This window comes from Trichomycterus rosablanca, chromosome 14, assembly GCF_030014385.1.
Source record: "Trichomycterus rosablanca isolate fTriRos1 chromosome 14, fTriRos1.hap1, whole genome shotgun sequence".
In the NCBI taxonomy this organism is placed as follows: Eukaryota; Metazoa; Chordata; class Actinopteri; order Siluriformes; family Trichomycteridae; genus Trichomycterus; species Trichomycterus rosablanca.
Window position 1 is genome coordinate 23,284,807 of NC_086001.1, and position 22,371 is coordinate 23,307,177.

The window sequence follows — 22,371 nt, forward strand, 5'->3', positions numbered from 1 at the left end:
AAGAAAACTATAAGAGGAAACACCCACCTATAGATTTATCTGTATTTATGGTGTAGAAATATTTACTGTGCACTTGTGTGTCTGTGAACTGTTTGATTTACTACTGCGGTCAAGCCTCCACTTCAAAATGCTCAGTCAAATCAGCTCCCACATTGTTTGTGAAGATGTGCGTATACTAAACATTATGGTAAAAGTGCCTGACGGAACTATTTAGGATAGAATTTCAGGCTTTAAAATAAAAGGTTTGGTAATAACTGGACATTATGATTTTGCATTAAATTTAAAGTCAACTAAAACATAATCTAAGCTCATTTCCGTTTTAATTTAGATTAAATGGAATAATCTTGATTAGATGAATTGTTATTGTTACTAAAAGGAATCTACTTGTTTCCACAGAATAATTCCACTTCATAATGATAATACACAACATGTAGGTTACAAATACATTCTAGAAATGTGACAATATAAAACGCCTTTATTATAAAGTTTAAGGGTACCAAAAAATAGGGTTTAAATCAGGGGTGGGCAATTAAATTTTCCAAGGGGCCACATAAGAAACTGGGACTGTTGTGGAGGGCCGGACCAATAAGGTGAACTTAATTCTGCTCAATATTCATTTTATCTCTTTATTTACATTTTCAGCATTTAGCAGATATCTTTATCCAAAGCGATTTACAATACAGTTACAGTATACAGTCTGAGCAATTGAGGGTTAAGGGCCTTTTGTTTTGAGTCTAATTACCTCATTTGTTTATCAGTCATTTGTTATTGTTGGATATTCTTTTTAAAATCACAAAGCTGGTCCTGACTGCTTTAGTTCTGGATGTGTTAAACTTTATAAAAAGTCCTTGTTGCTTTTGCAGTTTAGTTAGAGAAGCTTCGGGTGTGATGCTCCACATCGTTCATGTTCTTATATTTCTGTTTAGTATCGTAACAGCGATTTAGAGCCTAAATTCTGATCCTTAACCAGCGTTACACCTGACTTCAGTTAATAAATACTTCAGAAGTTCATGTCTTGTTAAAAACTCCTTCTGTTCACATTACAGTGAAGCTGGAAACACTCGCACACACGTAAATCAAAACTTACGGTAATTTAAAGATATAGCGCTCCCGTCAAAATCAATCCTGTTGTAATACATGTTTGAAGTAGGTTTATTTACATCTAATTTGTAATTGCCACGAACCTCATGTGGGCCGGTTGGGGATGTCTCGCGGGCCGAATGTAAAATGACGATTATAAAATGACTAACAGTTTAATGATAAAATATTACTAGCTGTAATACCAATGTAAACAAAATACATCACAAAAGACTATCAATCGGAATGTAAAATGAAAGTATATTATTATTAATAATAAAAGATTCACTAGTAGTACTGATCGATTATTTGCCATTTCACCAATATCTGTGACACCCTGGATTCTGGGCTAGTTTCAGCTTCAGGGTTGATTTTAGACCAGGCTGAACCTGGCAACTCTCGCGATTTTCCTGCCAAATTTGGCTACTTTCAAAATGTGTCACGGCTGTCTAAAAGCTTTCATTGCAAACCGTACAAAATGTTTTTAATGAGGATTTGCGCTTACATACCTATAAACAAGGTCTGCTAGTTTTAGCATGTGAACGGCGGGTTTAGACAGACTTTGAGCTGGATATTTGTGCTGGACTTGGCATCCCTGGGTAGAGTTAAATTGTTTGGCGTTGGTTCCAGTCACTGCTGGCGGTAAACAGACTGAGTACAAGTACAGTCCGTGTTCCTGTAGTTATGAACTGCTCTCATTCTCAGCAGTTTGAACAGGATTTGAACGGAAGGTAAAGCTCTTATTTTCAGGTTTTGTTTCCTTCTCTTTATTAATCTTTATGTTTCCTCAGTGAGCTCGTATCACTGCTCAGAATGTAGAAAGTGCATCAGTAAATCCAACAGTTCACATATTTCTACACCATAAATACAGATAAATCTATAGGTGGGTGTTTCCTCTTCTAGTTTTCTTATTGTTCCTCATATACAGTAGAAACTAATTCACACAAATATACAACCCCTGGCAAAAATTATGGAATGACCACTCTTGGAAGATGTTCTTTCAATTGTTTAATTTTGTAGAAAAAAAATCAATCACAGACATGCCACAAAACTATCATTTCTCAAACTGTCAACCCTCTGGCATTAAGAAACAATAAAAAAAGAAACAAATATAATAGTTGTGGTCAGTCACAATTGCTTTTTTTTTAGATCAAGTAGAGGAAAAAAATATGGAATCACTCAAATCTGAGGAAAAAATTATGGAATCATTAGAAAACACTGCACCATTATTACTTTGTTGCACCACCTCTGGCTTTTATAATGGTTTAAACTCTCTGAGGCATGGAGTTAACTAATGACAAACAGTATTCTTCATCAATCTGCCTTCAACTGTCTCTTATTGCTGTTGCTAGAGCTTTGCAGGTTGGAACCTTGTCATTGACCATTTTCTTCAATTTCCACCAGAGATTTTCAAATGGATTGAGATCCGGACAATTTGCAGGCCATGCCATTGACATTATATGTTTTCTTGAAGGAAAGTTTTCACGTCTTTTGCCCTATGGCAAGATGCATTATCATCTTGAAAAATGAAGTCATCATCACCAAACATCCTTTCAACTGATGGAATAAGAAAAGCGTCCAAAATTTCAATGTGGACTTTGGCATTTATTGAAGACCATCTCCCCTGTGCCTTTACCCGACATGCAGGCCCATATCATCAACAACTGTGGAAATTAACATGTTTTCTTTAGGCAGTTATCTTCATAAATTTCATTGGACAGACACCAAACAAAAGTTCCAGCATCATCACCTTGCCCAATGCAGATTCGCGATTCATCACTGAAGATCACTTTTATCCAGTCACCCACAGTCCACGATTGCTTTTCTTTAGCCTACTTTAACCTTGTTCTTTTCTTTTTAGGTGTTAATGGTGGCTTTTGTTTGGCTTTTCTGTATGTAAATCCCATTTCTTTTAGGTGATTTCTTACAGTTCAGTCACAGACATTGACTCCACTTTCCGGCCACTTGTTTCTCATTTGTTTTGTTGTGCATTTTCTGTTTTCAAGACATATTGCTTTAAGTTTTCTATCTTGATGCTTTGATGTCTTACTTGGTCTACCAGTATGCTTCCCTTTTACAACCTTCCCATTTTGTTTGTACTTGGTCCAGATTTTAAACACAGCTTACTGGGAACAACCAACATCTTTTGTGACATTCCACAATGATTTATCTTCTTGAAGGAGTTTTATAATCCTCTCATTTGTTTCAACTGACATATCTTGTGTTGGAACCATGATTCATGACAATCTGCTTTGTGCAACAGCTCTCCGAGGTGTAAGCACTCTTTTTAAACTGAAGAATAATTAGCAAATCTAATCTGCTGCAGATGTTTTGTTTTTAAACTGCAAATTACAGAGTGATTCCATAATTTTTTCCTCAGATTTGAGTGATTCCATATTTTTTTCCTCTACTTGATCTAAAAAAAGCAATTGTGACTGACCACAACTATTATATTTGTTTCTTTTTTTTATTGTTTCTTAATGCCAGAAGGTTGACATTTTAAAAAATGATAGTTTTGTGGCATGTCTGTGATTTATTTTTTTTCTACAAAATTAAACAATTGACAGAACATCTTCCAAGAGTGGTGATTCCATAATTTTTGCCAGGGGTTGTACATAAAACTGTGAGATTTAATCATGAAGAAACTCAATCAGTTCCGCTAAATTGATTCATTTTGGTGAATCGGTTCAAATGAATCGGTTCATCAGTACTGAGTCATTTGTCATGCTAACAGTTAGCGGAGCAGCTAATAGTTTGTTTGTTTAAATAAAACTGGAGTTAAAGCTTCTCAAATCCTCACAGTGATGTTTTATTATGAACTCTAGTTTTATTATTAATTAGAATGTGGTTATAATGAAATATAAGGGTTATAATTAAATACATATTTTACTTACAGATGAGGCTCTACAGTACAAACACAGCAGCTTCTTGTTCTTCTTATGATGTTTAATGGCGGTTGGCAGAACAACTTAAGACGCACCAGCGTCACCAACTGGACTGGAGTTGAACAGCAGCTTAGCAGTAAAACATCTCCATTAGCCCTGTGTCTCTCTATTGCTGAGGAGTTAATATGTGTGTCTACATCACTTCATGTATCTATATGTGTCTAACATACGTATCTATTTTATTAATATTCATAAGCATGCACACACACACACACACACACACACATACACAATACACACACATGCTTCCACATTTACATGTTTTTGCTGTATGTGTTATGTAGATAATATTTAGGTGATTTTATGTATTTTTGACATTTAATTATTATTTAAGTGAAGCTTTTTACAAGTTTAGAGGTTTTGTGTTTTGCTTCACTGTATGTATGGTGCATCATTAAACTGTTATACATTATTTATTCTATTTTGTATTAGATGAGATGGTTTGTCTCTGTATTTTTAAATGACAGCTAATGATAGTGATCCGACTCTTTTAAGTATTTTGTATAACATATAAAATGTTGACTTCATCAAACAGAATCGACTTCCTCAGCTTCCAACTGCTCATTGCTGAGTACGATCAACTTAGTGAATCGACTCTTTTGAGTCTATTCTTGTCGTTTGACTTAAAGAACCGGATTAAAGAATCGACTCATTTGATTCATTTGAACGCGCAGACTCACTCGCTCTCCCGCTGTGAGCTTCTCAAACTGAACTGCGTCTTTCTGCACATGAGGAAGAATCTATGGAGAGATCTCAGATAACATGAACCTGAAGGTAGTGGTGGAGCCAGACCATTTTCATAGGTGTGGCCAGACTGAGACCATTGCTCACACAGGGGTGGCACAGAAACTGATACCTTTTTTATGTGGTCACTCACTCAGCTAGCACCTAAAATAAAATGCTGATGAAGACTGAATTAAATTGTTAGTGTGAAGGCTTTACTTAATTTTATTATTAATGGTAAAGCTGCTCTCTCTCCATGTTTAAAGTTATGGGTGAGGGCAAACTGACAGATGACTTAAGATGTTAATTATTTAAGCATTAATTTACCCATTGAACGGGTCACCTTGGCCATCATCGCAACAATTGCCCCCCCTGAGAGATTTGGCAGGAGCCGCCACTGTTATCTACATAACACATACAGCAAAAACATGTAAATGTGGAAGCATGTGTGTGTGTGTGTATGTGTGTTTGCATGCTTATGAATATTAACAGAGTAGATACGTATGTTAGACACGTATAGATACATGAAGTGATGTAGACACACATATTAACTCCTTAGCAATAGTAATGATACACTATGTGGCAAAATTTATTTGGACATCTTATCATGAGCTTGTTGGATCTCAATTAAAAAACCAAACAGTATTAAAAATCAAGTGACTTCTGTGTGATCATTAGTGACTTGTGATCTCCTGAACAGGTGCACAAACATCAAATCATCTGATTCAGAGCGACATGGAGGGACGGGCCAACTGTGTCCTGAACTTAGTGCAGTTTTCCAACAATGGAACGTTTTGTTGTGATTTTGATACTTGGGTGGCAATGTTTAACTAAAATTACTTTTATTTATTTATTACTTTTCTAAATTACCTCAGTTTTGTCAATTAATTTCAGTCAATTATATCAATCACGTAAGTTTAAATCACTGGAGATGTAAAAGTAAAGTCTGAAGTTTATTTTTGTTTTATTTACTTGGCAAATGGTGAATCATTACGTTTAGTTTTGTGGTGTCAGCATTCCATGGTGTAATGGTTAGCACTCTGGACTCTGAATCCAGCTATCCGAGTTCAAATCTTGGTGGGACCTTACTGCTTTTATTTGGGGCCCGGTGTGAAGTCCAAGGTTTTGAAACTTTAGCAGTTTCAGGATGGTAGTGTTCAGCGCATGTGCAAGTACAACAGAGCGCTTGTGGGGTGTAGACCACGATTACTTGTGCTAGTTGTGTCGACCAAGCAGATCACCATTCAGGAAGGTATATCAGTGCCAAAATATGAGCCAATTTGTTCAGTAAAACTTTATAAGCCAACAGCAGCAAATAAACTTAAGAGTCACCTTAGATTATATGTTAACATGTTAAAGATGATGAATGAACCTAAACGCTTGCTTTTAAATTTTAAGTTTTTATTTATTTATTTTAGTTTCAATACAACGAGACACCGGTAAGATAAAGAAAGCAAAAATGTGTTTTTGTAACGTGTTGTAGACCTGCTATGGCGACTGTTTTTGGTATACAGGAAAGAAAAGGCCGAATGCAGGTGAAAATGTGTTATTTGGCAACCAGCACTGTGTAAATATTGGACAGAACACATGATGGGTTATTTTAACTTGTTGGGTTGTGCAGTTTAACCATTGTGCTGGATTAAATAAATGTAAGAAAATACAGCATTAAAGCATAATCTCAATAAAATAGGCTACAATTTAACACTATAATACAATACAATATAGTGACAGTAAGTCTGTGTCTGTTTCTGTTACGAATTCTGAATTGTGTTTGTTTGTAAACTGTGAATTAGTTCTTAATCTGGTCGTGATGTTAGTGAATTAAACCTACATCTCTCTGATGGTCTGATCGATGAGCTGTCTGTTCTGACCTGCTGCTTAAGTCCGGCTAGCTCAGTCGGCAGAGCATGAGACTCTTAATCTCAGGGTCGTGTGTTCGAGCCCCACGTTGGGCGAATATCTTCATTTAACATCCACTGAAACCAAAAGAACGTTCTTCCACTTTGGACAGTCGGTGTCTGGTGACTTATCAGGTGGATATTTGTGCTTGTAGGACTGTTGTTTACTGGATGTTTCTCAGTAACTTATTTCCACTATTCTGTGGGACTACATGTTGTTGTTGTGTCTCATATCCGTTTCATCAACAGGCAGGTTGTGCAATAAAAGACACTCGTCCCTGGGTGGGCTCGAACCACCAACCTTTCGGTTAACAGCCGAACGCGCTAACCGATTGCGCCACAGAGACACGCGCACAGATGTTTCATTGGATGGTACACACGGGTCACATCACTTGCTAACTTTTACAGAAGGGCAATTAAGTTTGGCAAATTCAAATAATGGCATGTTTCTGACTTGAATGAGAGGGGCATTAAAAAGATCTCACACTTGTCAGAGACAACGTTTGAAGCCCAGGTCAATAGGACCTGGGGGGTATTCCAGAAAGCGAGTTTAACAAACTTCAAACTTAAACCTGAACTCCGAGTTGACTTATCTCACCGTGTCATAGCCGGAGTTTTCGGTTCCAGAAAAGCGGTTCAGGGTTAGATTACTCAACTCTGAGTAGATTAAACCCAGCAGAAGCGCGTTCACGGTTACCTATACACAGGTATTCTCAATGGAGTGGCGATAAATGGATTCATCATGGATGTGAATGAAAGAAAAAGTTGTCCGTAATATTTTACACGAATAAAACTGTTTATTTTAATGTTTGCGTATTCAGATCATGAAAATGTTTTAGACGTAAAAGTAATACAGCAGCGTCCGTAAAAAAGACGTCGCAAATGGCAAAAAAAAAATGCTTACAGAATTAACGCGTGAGTTTAAATTAATAAAAAAAACTTATCCATAATTCAACATTTAGCAGAAGGATAGGGTAAAATTGTTTAATATGTCAGGTGTAATATTTGTCTCGATTTTAAACGTTTTTTTCTTTCATTTACTTAATCTAGGTGTAATCCAAGTGGAATTAGATGCACATGGCAGCAGATAAACATGAAATACAAAAACTGTCCATGTTCATTACATGTAAATCTTTAGTTTTTAGTGCATACACTGTGGAATATTAAGAACTGCATTGGTACAGTCTGAACACTTTTATTGGCATCTCTCCAGTGATTGGTGGAGTGGTTTTGAACCTCCTGCAATTGTTAGTGACCTAAATGTCCCTAGATTCTAATGAGTATAAATAATGTTCTTTAATACAAAAAAAAAACACTGTTAAAGGACGATAAAGAAACCATCTCCGCTGCCTCAGAGTGGGATGATACTGGGAGGCCTACAGTGGAACAGTACATGTTGAACATAGAGCATGGCATTTCATTTGATCTACAATTATAATGTGTGTGACTGTCCTCTAACAGAATGTGATGGGCAGTTCCGAATCAAATGAGGGACCATCCACCTCTAAAGCTCAGCTTAGAACAGTAAAAATGTCTTACCAAATATCTGAAATATTTAGAACACATTAAGCTATGTTCGATCATAACATGCTATTTTGTCTCTTTTTTTAGGTTGGGTGTAAATAAGATGGACTATACAAGGTCTATCTGGAGAAACAAACTGCAAAGTGTGAGCATATAAAGAGGTGGCAAGGTGGAGCATATAAAACAAACAAGGCTAGAAATTCAGTTGCTTGAATTTAAGATGGGTGTCGGTGCTAAGGGTGTATAAATATGAATGTTCTCACTAAAGAATAAGGACAAGAATATTAACTTGTTGCATTGTTTTATTTTCAGTGATCATGCACAGAGCCTGACCATTTGGCTTCAATATTTGTAATGTGGGTAGCATCACATAAGATCTTAATGAAAGCATCTCCATAGGTTGCAGAACATGTATTAAATGTTACATTGTTTTATTTGAAATGTGTTAATTTTTTAAGATAATGGTCACTACCTGTATGTGGAGGGATATTCTGTCTGCTGTTCAAATAATAAAAGACAACATTTTAATAAAATAAAATCCACATCTGTCAGTTACCCACCCACACACAGCTGTAACATATATACATATGATAATATGTGTAAAAGATAATACTTGAATAGACCCATAACAGGGCAGTTGCAACATTCATTGATATGTAGTAAAATCATTCTTTAACATAATTTTGCAAAGACCTTTTTTGTACAGATAGGGTTTATATATATATATATATATATATATATATATATATATGTATATATATATATATATATATATATATACTGTATATATATATATATACTGTATATATATATATATATACTGTATATATACAGTGTATCACAAAAGTGAGTACACCCCTCACATTTCTGCAGATATTTAAGTATATCTTTTCATGGGACAACACTGACAAAATGACACTTTGACACAATGAAAAGTAGTCTGTGTGCAGCTTATATAACAGTGTAAATTTATTCTTCCCTCAAAATAACTCAATATACAGCCATTAATGTCTAAACCACCGGCAACAAAAGTGAGTACACCCCTTAGTGAAAGTTCCTGAAGTGTCAATATTTTGTGTGGCCACCATTATTTCCCAGAACTGCCTTAACTCTCCTGGGCATGGAGTTTACCAGAGCTTCACAGGTTGCCACTGGAATGCTTTTCCACTCCTCCATGACGACATCACGGAGCTGGCGGATATTCGAGACTTTGCGCTCCTCCACCTTCCGCTTGAGGATGCCCCAAAGATGTTCTATTGGGTTTAGGTCTGGAGACATGCTTGGCCAGTCCATCACCTTTACCCTCAGCCTCTTCAATAAAGCAGTGGTCGTCTTAGAGGTGTGTTTGGGGTCATTATCATGCTGGAACACTGCCCTGCGACCCAGTTTCCGGAGGGAGGGGATCATGCTCTGCTTCAGTATTTCACAGTACATATCGGAGTTCATGTGTCCCTCAATGAAATGTAACTCCCCAACACCTGCTGCACTCATGCAGCCCCAGACCATGGCATTCCCACCACCATGCTTGACTGTAGGCATGACACACTTATCTTTGTACTCCTCACCTGATTGCCGCCACACATGCTTGAGACCATCTGAACCAAATAAATTAATCTTGGTCTCATCAGACCATAGGACATGGTTCCAGTAATCCATGTCCTTTGTTGACATGTCTTCAGCAAACTGTTTGAGGGCTTTTTTGTGTAGAGACTTCAGAAGAGGCTTCCTTCTGGGGTGATAGCCATGCAGACCAATTTGATGTAGTGTGCGGCGTATGGTCTGAGCACTGACAGGCTGACCCCCCACCTTTTCAATCTCTGCAGCAATGCTGACAGCACTCTTGCGCCTATCTTTCAAAGACAGCAGTTGGATGTGATGCTGAGCACGTGCACTCAGCTTCTTTGGACAACCAACGCGAGGTCTGTTTTGAGTGGACCCTGCTCTTTTAAAACGCTGGATGATCTTGGCCACTGTGCTGCAGCTCAGTTTCAGGGTGTTGGCAATCTTCTTGTAGCCTTGGCCATCTTCATGTAGCACAACAATTCGTCTTTTAAGATCCTCAGAGAGTTTTTTGCCATGAGGTGCCATGTTGGAACTTTCAGTGACCAGTATGAGAGAGTGTGAGAGCTGTACTACTAAATTGAACACACCTGCTCCCTATGCACACCTGAGACCTAGTAACACTAACAAATCACATGACATTTTGGAGGGAAAATGACAAGCAGTGCTCAATTTGGACATTTAGGGGTGTAGTCTCTTAGGGGTGTACTCACTTTTGTTGCCGGCTGTTTAGACATTAATGGCTGTATATTGAGTTATTTTGAGGTAAGAATAAATTTACACTGTTATATAAGCTGCACACAGACTACTTTTCATTGTGTCAAAGTGTCATTTTGTCAGTGTTGTCCCATGAAAAGATATACTTAAATATCTGCAGAAATGTGAGGGGTGTACTCACTTTTGTGATACACTGTATATATAGGCCCTGTTTTAAGTAACAATCATGTTTGGGGTTAATTACTACAATCAATTTAAACCACAAATGATTTTAGCTTACTAAACTGTGTGTGTGTGTGTGTGTTAAAGGTGTTCTATATTAATCCATAACATTCCATCCATAATGTTATAATTAATGTTGTAACAAGCCTTTTTATTAATAGTGTGATTATTGTGATTAATAATGTTGCAGCTGCCCCTTGTGGCAACCGTCCCCACTCTCCCCGAACTGACTGACTGATAAAAACGGAAAGGTTTGCGAATAAATCCATCCGGAAATGACTAATCTGAGTTTAATGACTCGTTCCTGATTAAGATCTCTTCGAATAATTAGCGCGTCGGGATCCACTGGATCCTCGAGTAAAGAACATGGCAGGTTTACATGAGAGAAGTGTGAGTAACCCCGGGTTAGGTTTAAGTTAACCTGCCAGCGAGCAGGTTAGCTTCGGAGTGTAAGTTGCTATAGTAACTGACACAGACTCTCTTTAATCTCGGTTTCTGGAACGGAAAACCTCAAGTTTTCATTAATTCTGAGTTAACTTACCCAGTTTAATCACTTAACCCGCTTTCTGGAATACCCCCCAGATTAAGAACTAATTCACAGTTTACAAACAAACACAATTTAAAATATAACAATAAGAACTAAATGTAAAAGTGTAAGTTAGTCGCGTCTTTCTGCTCATACTGAGTATTACTGTGGTATTACTGCATGTAGGAGACACATGGAGCGCAGTATGGTAGGTGAGCTATTCTAGTCTAAATGTACAACAATCTACATGTTTGAAATTCAGACCTTCTTTGGTATTAAAAATAAAGAAACCTGCTTTCAGTTAAATCCACTATATTTAAATAACTGTCCTACTGACTCATAATACCACATCTACTGTTTTTACCTTGATGATTTAAAGAAATTAGAAAATGATGCAAATGGAAACATTTAAAACTCCATAAAATAAGCAAATCAAACAATCATATAAATTCATCATATTTTTGAAGCGTTTAAGTATTTTACTGTAGGATTATGAAGTAATGGGATGGTAAACTTATATAAAGTGTCTATTTGATTCTATACAGACCAGTTTTTTTTTCAGTCCAATAAAATAACCAAATCAAACAGGTTAGATAAGGATGATAACTAAACATTATAATCTTTATATAAATATAATAAATAATCAGGGTATAAAAGGGTTTCTTTGCTAAGAAGAAATTCTGCAATGTTTTCTAACACAACAACCACTACAAAGTACACTGTAAACACTGTCAGTACATGGTGACTACGAGTGGTTGATTTCATATTAAAGTTTATGTTACGTTTTGTTAGGATTCAGTTGCAGGAGAAGCTGCAGGAAGTAAAAGATGTTCAGGATGAGGATGATGTGAGTTATGAGAGTAACGAGGAATTCTTCACCCAGTGTCTTCCAGCATCACCATCATTCTTTTTCATTCCACACTGGAGCAATCTACAAAAAAATCACTTAAAGGGTCTGCAGTGGACAAATGTTATTACAAAAAGTGTTCGACTTGTTCACCCATATTACAGTTTTACATTTCTGTTTCTACAAGGTTAAAGTCATTAGACTGAACATTTTGTGATTGACTGTCCAGTTGATGTAGATGTTGTTGTGCACAGTGAGCTGAAAAGACGACCTCGGAGAGCAGAGGAACAAATCGATGCTTCCAAGAGCTCTTTATCTACAAAACCTGCAGAAATGAAAGAGTTCTGGAACTGAGTCTGGTTACAGAGATGAAGCTCCAACTCTTGCTGTTCTGAAGTGTCTTCTGGAGACCAAGAAACAAGGAGAATGAAATGTTTGTTATAACAGTCTGGTTCCAACATGGTTGAGTATTTGCAGCAGTAGGAACAGAGGAAGCTCTTCCTGTTGGTATTAGAGCTTGGACGTGAACATTTTTCTCAGTTTATTACAGTCCTGTAGAGCAGCGTCTCTTATCCAAGCAGTGGATGTTTGTTTTAGAGCTTTTTATTGCTTTGATTTACACTTTACTAAACAGTGTCCCTCAGCTTGGGAATCATTACAGCAGGTAGTGAACCAGCATCCTGGTAAATCTTCAGCTATCCGGGTTCAGCTGTCCAATATTTACACAGTGCTGGTTGCCAAATACCACATTTTCACCTGCATTCAGCCTTTTCTTTCCTGTATACCAAAAACAGTTGCCATTGCAGGTTTACAACACGTTACAAAAACACTTGGGACACTTTATTTTTGCTTTCTTTATCTTGCCGGTGTCACGTTGTATTGAAACTAAAATAAATAAATCAAAACTTAAAATTCAAAAGCAAGTGTTTAGGTTCATTCATCATCTTAACACATATTACAAACTAATCAAGCTCTGCAAATTTCAGACATTGTTCACGTAAACAAAAATCTCAAGTGGAAGCACAAGGTGATTCATTTATCTATAGACGGTGCTGTTTATGGTTTCACACTTAAAAACATGAACAGTTAAAAAATAACAACAAACACAACAACAACAATTTAATAATAATGTCACAAATCTGTACCTAAGCAACAAGCTGTAATTTATCTAGCACCACTAGACGGAACAATCTCTGTACAACAGTTTAAACTTCACTTTAAAAGTCAGTTCAGTGTGTTTTACTGTAGTAAGAATAGCTCCACATGTTTTGTATGTAGTGTTTATGGTATTTAAGCTGGATGGATAGATGGAAGTTAACATGTAATCTAAGGTGACTCTTAAGTTTATTCGCTGCTGTTGGCCTATAAAGTTTTACTGAACAAACTGGCTCGTATTTTGGCACTGATATACCTTCCTGAATGGTGATCTGCTTGGTTTACACTACTAGCACAAACAGTTGTGGTCTACACCCCACAAGCGCTCTGTTGTACTTCCACATGCGCTGACCGCTACCATCCTGAAAGTGCTAATGTTTCTAAACCTTTAGGTAGACGGCGCTGTAAACAATGATTTGCCTTTTGTTGTTACAATTCAGCATAGAGCAGTCACATGTGGAACACTATTCTCTACTCAGCATTGATAACAGTGTTTTTACCTAAATAAAACCAGGTTCCACCGAGATTTGAACTCGAATCACTGGATTCAAAGTCCAGAGTGCTAACCATTACACCATGGAACCACACAGTCAGGTCTTACTTAAGCTCAAAAGTTAATAATTAGTCATTTAAGAGCAAGTTGGCTGTTAGATGGCGCTGTAAACAATGATTTGTGATTATATTTTGGGATGGCGCAGTCACATGTGGAACACTATAACACTACTAGTGCTATTATGATATTCAAGCTGGATGAATGGATGGAAATTAACCTGTCATTTAAGGTGACTCTAAACTAGCACAAGCAATTGTGATGCTCTGTTGTACTGTACATGCGCTGAATGCTACCATCCTGAAACTGCTAATGTTTCTCAATCTTGGACCTCACACCGGGCTCCAAATAAAAGCAGTAAGGTACCACCGGGATTTGAACTCTTGTCGCTGAATTCAGAGTCCAGAGTGCTAACCATTACACCATGGAACCCTGACACCATGAAAACTAAACGTAATGATTCACCATTTGCTGAGTAAATAAAGCAAAAATACACAACTTCAGACTTTACTTTTACATCTCAAGTTATTTAAACTGAGGTAATTTACAGGTTTTAAACACTAAATAAAAGTAATTTTAGTTAAACATTGCCACCCAAGTATCAAAATCACAACAAAACGTTCCACTGTTGGAAGATTGCACTAAGTTCAGGACCCAGTTGGCCAGTAGATTTCGCTGTAAACAATGACTTGCCACTTTGTGTTCTAGTTTGGCATAGAGCAGTCATATGTGGAACACTATTGTCTTCTCATCATTGATAACAGTGTTTTTACCTAAATAAAACCAGGTTCCACCGAGATTTGAACTCGGATCACTGGATTCAGAGTCCAGAGTGCTTACCATTACACCATGGAACCACAAAAGAAGAACTGAACACAAAGGTTAATAATTACACCATTAGCTCCACATGTTTTATGTAGTATTTATGGTATTTAAGCTGGATGGATAGATGGAAGTTAACATGTCATTTAATATTTTTCACTACTTTATTTTACAAAAAGTCAGAGTGTACAATGAGAGGGGGAATTATGTTTCTTATTATATAATTGTTTCTCAACAAAAACCCCAGACTTCATTAAAGTTTATTACATTAATAAAATTACTTTTTATTTACCTATAAACTGTAGTGGGTTTTCACTGCACATGATTAACTAATTAACACAAAATCATTTATTAGTCAAAGCAAATTGATGATACATTCACCTCATAAATCATGATACAATGCTCTTCCTTACATGAAAGTAAGTACTAAGTATCGGTATCGGATCGATATCGGCGATACTGACCCTGTATTTACTTGCTATCGTATCGATACCAAATTTAGCAGTATCGCACACCACTACCCAGACAGCACAAATACGTCGCTGCTCCCTACTTAGAATGGTTGGTGTTACATAGTATTTATGTCGTTTGCACATTGGCACTACGTAGCTTTGAAAAAGCGCCATTAAAACGACGCTGATCCGGTGTATCCGCGACGTATTTTCCAAACTCCCTTTCGGCGACATGAATTCTGTACTACTTCTATCACAGTCTTGTTTTAATGTTTTATTTTTATTTTGTGTTTTGTCTTTTAGCAAAACTGAGTTCAAATTATGAAAGGTTTAACAATAAACTTTTATTAGGAATTAAAAATGTTAAAAAATTGCAAAATTATGTAAAACATTTGATATAAAATGTTTCTTATTTTAACATACACATATAAATATATAATAACTTACATACTACTAACTTAGCCTTAACTTAAAAAAAAAAATTTACAAGTATTTATATATACATAAACTATTATATATATAAAACATAAAATAAATGTAAAAACTATCGCTGCCTTTTTCTGAGCCTGTCACTGGAAAGGCGAAGCCACTCTTTAATTATCTTCTCAGCTTCAGCCTCATTTGGAGTGGGGAGCAGCGGGTTTCTCATTGCTGATACTGAAAAAAAAATCGGATTACAAAAAGAGTAGGTATATGTAGCTGTAACATTAGACATGAGTAATAGAATAAATACACTCTAAAAAATGATTCAGCACATTAGTAAATTAAACGTAATATAATAAGTCAGTTCAACAAGAAAAAAAAAAGTTGGTTACATTTGTTCAAATTTTTGAGTTTGGGCAACCTAAAGAGACATTATTTTAGACAAACTCAAAATTGTAAGCTTTTTCAACGCATTATTTTTGCTTTAGTACAACATCATACCAATTTTGAGTTGCGCCAACTAAAATATCTGAGTTGTCTGAACGAAGCAAAGAAGAGAAGAGCATCAGAAGCTCTGCGTTCTGTGACTGCGCATGCGCACTTCTCCGAGTTGAGTTGTAACGGACGAGGATGACCCTGAAGTTTTGGATTTTGCCCTGACCTGCCCTGTGGTAGGTATTCAGCTATTCAACATAATACAAGTTATGTTTAAAACTTAACAAATGCCTAAACAAATGCATAAACAATAAACTGACTGAATAACGAGGGGAACAGCATTTTAGTTTCACGTATTTTCTCAACCAAAATTTCAAATATTGTATGGCAGACGAGTGCGAGTTCTTTTCAAATTGTTAATTTATATAAAGGTTCACAAGTGTAATCTATTTGCAAATTTGGGCTTGTCGGTGACAATTTAACCATTTTCGGTACACAGAGAGCGATGTTAGCTGATATGCTAGCGGGTTATGATGCCCATTGGTTTGAATGGCCTGGGGCTAACTGTGTTAGCTTAATAAGCTAAACTTGTCTGTGGTACAGCACATTACAAAACAGTCTGTTACACTTAATTATGATGCAGTATGATTGTAAGTAAGCGGCTCATTTGATGTGATTTTCACGACTGTGAATTAGGTAGGGCCTTATTCATGGTATTCATAGTTAGCTATAGGTGCAAACTTAAACATTAATATGGTTATTGTCAATTTATTGGAATTTTGCTTACATGCTTCAACTTTAGCTGATTTACTGTGCCTGTCTTAATTGATTATTAAACGAGAGCTAAATCATCATATTGTTTAAATGTAAATATATTATTTTAAAATTGTTTGTGTTTTTTATTGCAGATTGATATGCAATGCAATCCCAGTTCAGAAGTACTACTGAAACATTACAGATTGTGTCATTACCAAGGGCGCTCCTGGCCATTGCCGTGTTTGTATCCTGACTCTGCTTACTATACTAGAAAACTAGTTTGTTTATTGATGCTAATTATACTTTTGCTGGAGTGGCACAGGTTTATGGCTTAAAATAAATGTCTGTTGTTAAAGTCAAATAAACGTTTTAATAAAATTTTCTTAAATTGTCTTAAATTTCTTTCATAGCTACTTGTTAAGAGCGTAACATATTCATTTACATTTTTGTCATTTTGCAGATGTTTTTACTCAGATAGGCTTACAATTGTGGCTGAATACAATACAAGCAATTGAGGTTTAAGGGCCTTGCTCAGGGCCCCAACAGTGGCAACTTAGTGGTGGTGGCGCTTGAACCAGCAACTAGACCAGTACCTTAACCACTGAGCTACCAACTGCCAGTTCAGATATGTAAAAAACTTTTGCCTGTAAAAAAAACATTTAGTAACATTTTTTTAGTTAAAAAAAACACAGTTTAGTAAACTAAAAGTAAAATGTTTAGTCAGCCTTAAAAATCTAAAGGTTAATCTGACTTGAAAATGTAAGGCAACCGGCTGCCTCACCTTTTTAAGCAGTTGTGCAACTTACTTTGCTAAGTTAGGTTGTTAGTTCACTCAAATCACTATTTAAAGTTGGACAAAATTACAATTACTATTTGATTGTACTATATATATATATATATATATATATATATATATATATATATATATATGCAAGCCCTTTTGCTGCTTGTTAATTGTTTGCACTTTTAATAAATGCAGATATTGTATTTGATGACTGGAAATTGATTTATTTGAGTGGTAGTTAAGTGTGCTTATATTTTAAGTAATACAAAAGCAAAAAAATTAAGGCAATAGTTTGCATGGATCTTTCTATGTTGGTAGAACTTAAAAAAATGAGTTGGTACAACTTGAATTTGTAGTCCTTCATTTTGACTTTATTTAGTTGTGTTTATTACAAAACCTGAGTAGATTCAACTTAAAAATATTTAAGTTGACTCAACGTAGTGATTTTAGTTATACTGTGATAATGTATTTAAGTATATTTTAAGTGGCTTAGATAGGTTCCATTTACTTAATAAAACAGAAAGTTAATTCAACTCAAAAAGATCCATGCAAACTATTGCCTTAAATTTTTTAAGTAATTTCAACACCACATTTTTTACAGTGCAAACTCCATGAAGAATGAGTTTGATCACTCACGTGCAGTGGCGGCTCCTGACAAATCTCTCAGGGGGGGCAATTGTTGCGATGATGGCCAAGGTGACCCGTTCAATGGGTAAATTAATGCTTAAATAATTAACATCTTAAGTCATCTGTCAGTTTGCCCTCACAAATAACTTTGAACGTGGAGATAATAACAATAATAACAATAATAATAATAACTAATAATAATAATAATAATAATATGATAATTTTAAGTAAAGCCTTCACACTAACAATTTAATAGTCTTCATCAGATAGCATTTTATTTTAGGTGCTAGCTGCTCCAACTAGGGTTGCAAACTTTCAGAACTGTGCAACCCTAACCGTAGGCTATAAAAAATATAACGGGTCATACACAGTTTTATTTAGGCTGTTTAACATTTATTATTTTCATTCTTTATAATAATAAATCAAAACCATATTTTAGGCAAAACAACATGCATAAAGAACATCATGTAAAATTTTTTCTCAATGGTGTAAACAACATTTTTACATGATCCATCTTCACACAGACATGTAGCCCCGGTTCTGGACTGCATTGCTTAGGGGGGCAGTGAGGAAAGTGCTGGCCCTGCTTGTGTTACTTTACTTTCGCCCTACACACGGCGTTACTAAGACTAAAAGTGAACACTACTTACAATAATAACCGAACCCCTTTTAATTCCCGCGGTAGCAGCAGTTTCATACATAATCGTGCTGTCTCAGTCTAATCTGCAGCGTTTATCTCCCATTGATAAAAATATGGAACACCACGTTTAGTTTCCAAATAAGGAACGATTATGTGTGACGCAGGCACGTAAGTGCGAGCCCTTCCGGAAGTCATTCAAAATGCATTAGAGCGCCCTCAATACGAAAAAAAAGAGCTTTAACATGAGAGTCTATGAGAGTGATCTGGGGCGATTTTCAGTTAGAGCCTGATCGCCCCGAAAGGGCCGGTACTGTACGGAACACAACTCCACACTGATTGGACTGCGATATTCAGAGACAAAACAGACTCCAGAACAGTCACAGCTAGTTTAACACTGGTTGAATGTGATAGAAACATTTCTTCCCTTTCGCACTTTGGTGGTGCGTCGCACGATCGCCCTAATGAACGAGCCGCCCCTGCTCACGTGTGTATTTATTTATGTTTTAATACAAGCACAGAGCAGCGCTGTGAGCAGGGTTCAAACCTGCACGGGGAGACTCCATTGGATATCAAGTCCAACGCTTTAACCACTCGGCCATCATAGCCTGAGGAACACAGGAGCTCTCTAACAAAAACTTAACCAATTCAACAACAACATCAACAACAATATGATTATCATACTAACAGTGAAGTGTGGTGGTGGTAGTGTGATGATGTGGGGATGCTTTGCTGCTTCAGGGAAACTTACAGTATAAGGATGGATGGACCCACAAATGCTCCAAATTTGATTGATTAATGTAGGAAGTACCAGACACCTTCAGGTCTACAACCTCCGTACAGCTGTGATGGCCGAGTGGTTAAGGCGTTGTACTTGAAATCCAATGGGGTCTCCCTGCGCAGGTTCAAGTCCTGCTCACAGCAATCATGAGTTTTAATGAAAGCTTAACGTATATACTGATAAACACTGATAAAGTTGTATGATTGCAATCAGATCATGATTAATGTAAAACTAGTTATCCTCCTATACGTAACATCACAATATTTACCTCAGGATTTTCTGGTTGAGAGCAGAATCTGTGGTTCTGTTCAATTTAATTAACTGAAACCACAAACCACAGTGTGTTAATTTTATTAACTTTATATATATATATATCAGGATTTTCAGATAGAGAGCAGAATTTATGGTTCTGTAATATCACTCAGGCCCTGAAGCTGCAAAGCATCCACATCATCACACTACCACCACCACGTTTCACTGTTGCTGCTGTGAGTTTATTATTTACCTCAGTTTGAAGTAAAATGAAACGTTTGTGCTTTTTGCTAATTCAGTGTCACTGGGTGGAAGATTGAAATCCCAGAGAAACACAGATTGATATTTTAAGAATGAATAAAGTTTTATAACAGTCTCTGTGCACCTTCATTGTTTGCGTAGTTGTTGTGTAGTGAGCGGATCTATAGGACGACTTACTCTGAAGGACACGTGAGATGTTCGGTCTCTTCGCCCCCTCTCGGGTTCGCTCTGTCCTTTCCTCTCTCTCGGCTTCACAAAATCACTGAGCTGCACTGCGACACTGGAGGAACGTCTCAGCGGCTTTCACACAGACTGGAGACCATGGAAACATGCAAACAAGAAAAAGCAGCAAGAGCAAAAGATCGGAAGGTAAGAAAACTGATTTTAAACTAATTTTATCATTTATTACAATCTTATATTATTATTTAACTTTAAAGTGGGCGTGCTGGTCTGATATTCTTTATATTCTGTTTATATCCTGTCTCATAATGTAAATTATTGTTAAAAAAAACAGAATTTAGGAAACCCCAGTACAGGAAACAGCTAAGAATCATCCCTTATACAGCTGTGATGGCCGAGAGGTTAAGGCGTTGGACTTGAAATCCAATGGGGTCTCCCCGCGCAGGTTAGAACCCTGCTCACAGCGGCCTGGACCTTTAATTAAGGAGCCACACCTTCAAATTGTAGATTTAACACTGATAAAAATTTATAATTGTGTTCAGATTATAATAATGAATGTAACATATTTATATCAGAAAATAAAGTGAACCTTCCTCTTTGTGTCCCACAAGAATCCTACTGAACTTTCTCCCTGTTTAGGGTCAAATCCTGTTCACAATAAAATCACATTACGCAACGCTTTACCTCAGGATTTTCTGGTAGAGAGCAGAATTTGTGATTCTGTCCTTTTTTCCAACTCTACTGAACCACAGTGAGAGTCATAAACACCACCAGCACCACCAACAACCCCACAAACACCATCAATGCCCCGAACACCATCTACCAGATCTATAAAAGGAACCTAAAGTAATTAAACTAGTCCGACTTTTCCGCTTCATTGACACCATCATCATCTCCTCCCTCTCTCTTTCTCTCAGGCTGTGGGTCAGAAGTGTGTAGGCGCTGTTTTACACTCTGGTACTGACGGGCAGACACTGGCACAGGTAGGAAGCAGCGCTGATCTCCGCATCATCAAGCCACGCCTTTCATTCTCACCAATACTGAACTGCTGCCTGGTCAGGTGGATCATCAAAAGTACAACAGCACAGAGTACAGGTACACACATGCACACAAATGAGTGTACGTTTATTTTGAGTAAACTACTCAACATGTTCCAGCTAGTCTGTTTAGAAGCTGGGGTCAGAGCTTTGAGAGTTAAAGCCATGCTCAAGGGTCCAACAATTTCTGCTATACACAACTGGGAATTGACAGCCCAGAGCTCTGCCTACTGAGCTACAGACAAAACACTCGCAACAGAAATAAACTAATCCTGCTACAGAAATCTAACTAGTCCTGAATAATCAAGCCTTTAATATTAAATCAGATAATCAGACAAAATATGATAAATATTTTGAAGCACTTCTATTAACCACTGTTTCAAATCAGGATCCAAACCTGATGTACACAATTATGTTTCTATACTCACCAGTCTGTGTTATACATGATGAGCTTTATTTATCTGTATTATTAAATACATTTCATTAAATGTATATTTAATGAACGTACAGCTAACCTACACTACTGTGCATGCACATATAGCGTATTTACTATCTATGGAATTATCTATTTTTATCAGTGCACAGAAGTTGGCTAAAACACAAGAAGTTTTGTTAATACAGATCTGTAATTTTAATGTTTGTATTGTTAATGTAGATGGAAAACTGTAACCTGGAAGCCTCTAAGAGTGGTAAAATATATACATAGAACGTAACTGGAGGTATTATTGTTACTGAACATTTTAAACTAGTTCACATTTAGTTAAACCAGTTTGTATCTTGTGCCAGTGTCTCCATGAATGAATAGGAATTAGGAAGCTGAGGGAACTTCATGACAGCGGGGCTGAAATGGTAGATGTTTAGAGCAGCTCTACAGATTTCATCTCATTTAACTTTTTTATTTAAAAGTTCTTGTGAACATTATTTACTGATTTGTAGCATTGTTAGCTGTTTATTTCAGGTGCAGTGTGACAGTAGATGATTTAACAAATCACACCCAAACTACACAGACACGTAGACACTCATCCTCTAGAGACTCAGAATGTGTCCCAAACCCAGAGGTGGAAAGTAAGGAATGACATTTACTCGCGTTACTGTAATTGAGGAGTTTTTTGTGTACTTGTACTTTTTTTTAGTAGATTTTACAACCTGTAAAGAAGTGGACATGAAACCGGCCCGTTAG

General features: G+C 36.7%; 1 long non-coding RNA gene, 6 other non-coding genes and 1 pseudogene across 7 annotated transcripts; 4 read left to right on the forward strand and 4 right to left on the reverse strand.

Annotated features, from left to right (window-relative positions):
• LOC134326216 (zinc finger protein 850-like) overlaps nt 1-22,371 on the forward strand; it is an 81,894-nt pseudogene that overhangs the window by 39,345 nt on the left and 20,178 nt on the right.
• Nucleotides 6,917-6,990, reverse strand: trnan-guu (transfer RNA asparagine (anticodon GUU)). The gene has a single exon. It is a non-coding gene; the product is annotated as a tRNA-Asn (tRNA).
• Nucleotides 13,707-13,778, reverse strand: trnaq-uug (transfer RNA glutamine (anticodon UUG)). Its single transcript has one exon. It is a non-coding gene; the product is annotated as a tRNA-Gln (tRNA).
• trnaq-cug (transfer RNA glutamine (anticodon CUG)) lies at nt 14,530-14,601 on the reverse strand. The gene has a single exon. It is a non-coding gene; the product is annotated as a tRNA-Gln (tRNA).
• Nucleotides 19,207-19,288, reverse strand: trnas-uga (transfer RNA serine (anticodon UGA)). Its single transcript has one exon. It is a non-coding gene; the product is annotated as a tRNA-Ser (tRNA).
• trnas-uga (transfer RNA serine (anticodon UGA)) lies at nt 19,523-19,604 on the forward strand. The gene has a single exon. It is a non-coding gene; the product is annotated as a tRNA-Ser (tRNA).
• On the forward strand, nt 20,539-20,620 carry trnas-uga (transfer RNA serine (anticodon UGA)). Its single transcript has one exon. It is a non-coding gene; the product is annotated as a tRNA-Ser (tRNA).
• Nucleotides 21,163-22,160, forward strand: LOC134325957 (uncharacterized). The gene is made up of 3 exons (XR_010014433.1): nt 21,163-21,249; nt 21,978-22,040; nt 22,137-22,160. It is a non-coding gene; the product is annotated as an uncharacterized LOC134325957 (long non-coding RNA).